A 1,250-nucleotide genomic window follows, 5' to 3' on the forward strand; every position below is an offset into this window, starting at 1 on the left:
GGGCCCCGGGGAGCCGGCGCTCGCTGCCGGCTGTGTGGCGGTGCGTGCCTCTTCCCTGCCGCCTCCGGCTCCGGGCAACGGCTCTGCCTGCGCACCCTGGGTGTTCCGCTTGGCTCCGGGCGCCTTGGCTCCGGTACTGCTGGCACTGCCAGAGGGCGGGCTGACACCCCGACCTGGGGCTGGGGGGGAGCGGAGGGCAGCTTTTCTGAGGTTTATTTTGTTCCACACAACAATAAAAAAACTCCATCACCTCTATCCCGCGTCCCGAGTGGTCTTTCCATCCCGTTCGGCTTGGCGAGGCCAATGCAAGTATTGCAAAACCGGTACCGGGTGGCAGATGCTTCCGCAGCTGGAGAGGAGCGTGGCGGGGGGGTGAGGCACACAGTGCACCCGCTGAGGACCCTCACCCCCTCTGGGTTCTTTATTAATGTTTTGCTTTATTAATGCTTTGTAGGCCGTTCCGCAGCTGGAGCCTGGAACTGCTCCGTCCTGCAGCGTTTGCCATTCCTCCAGTCCAGCTGCTTCTGCTTTTGCAACACACAATCCTTCACAGTATGTCAACACAATTTATTACATGCTTTTACACAAGGCTAAACTACAGTTTATCCAGTTTACCCTTGTTATTGCGCAGCGACACTCGCCCTCGATCTTTACGCTCGCACCCACGGAATGTGTTCGCTTTGGCCTAAAAAGAAAGGAAGAGGAAAAAGGAGACTCACGACCTCGCCGCAGCTTAGTGCTTCCCTTTTCAGCTGCGCCCCTCCATTTTATTCCACATTCTTGTCTCCAAAAACAGAACAGTGGAATGGGGCAATGCCAAAAGATCTCACCAAACCAGGTAAGGGGGCCCAAAGGGCGACACCAGGTGAGGTGCTTTCAGGTGGGGCACCAGGGTGGGGGGGGGTTAATTCCGCCGGGGCCAAGTCCCAGCGCAGGGCCGGGAACTGTTCTGGCTGTTCCGTCGCCAAGGCTGCGGGTGATGTAGGTGCGCAGCTTTAATCTGCCCCAAGAGCTTAACCCTGGCCTAGATTAAAAAGGAGGGGCTGTGGGGGTGCCTGCCCTCCTGCTGCAGCTGCGGGGCCAGGACCTCGGGGCCAGGCGCCCAGCACCCCGCGAGTCAGAGGGAATTCGTGGAAGCGTTGCAAGGGGGCCAGGGCCCTCCGTGAAGGTGACAGACCTGCCTGTCCTGGTGCCAACACCCTGCCTCATGCTGTTGGCCTGGGGAAGCCTTCTCTTGCGAGGGGGGGGGG

The 1,250-nt window shown here is 59.6% G+C and overlaps 1 protein-coding gene across 1 annotated transcript in view; it reads right to left on the reverse strand.

The window, feature by feature from the left end:
- Positions 1 to 488: 488 nt before the first annotated feature.
- The window catches only part of GRSF1 (G-rich RNA sequence binding factor 1), an 11,724-nt gene continuing 10,962 nt past the window's right edge, over positions 489 to 1,250 (reverse strand). The window contains exon 10 of the mRNA XM_035893107.1: positions 489 to 685. The gene's annotated coding sequence lies outside the window, so the exon portion shown is untranslated. The remainder of the gene's footprint in view (positions 686 to 1,250) is intronic.

This window comes from Egretta garzetta, unplaced genomic scaffold (assembly GCF_000687185.1).
Source record: "Egretta garzetta isolate BGI_Z169 unplaced genomic scaffold, ASM68718v1 scaffold224, whole genome shotgun sequence".
NCBI lineage: Eukaryota > Metazoa > Chordata > Aves > Pelecaniformes > Ardeidae > Egretta > Egretta garzetta.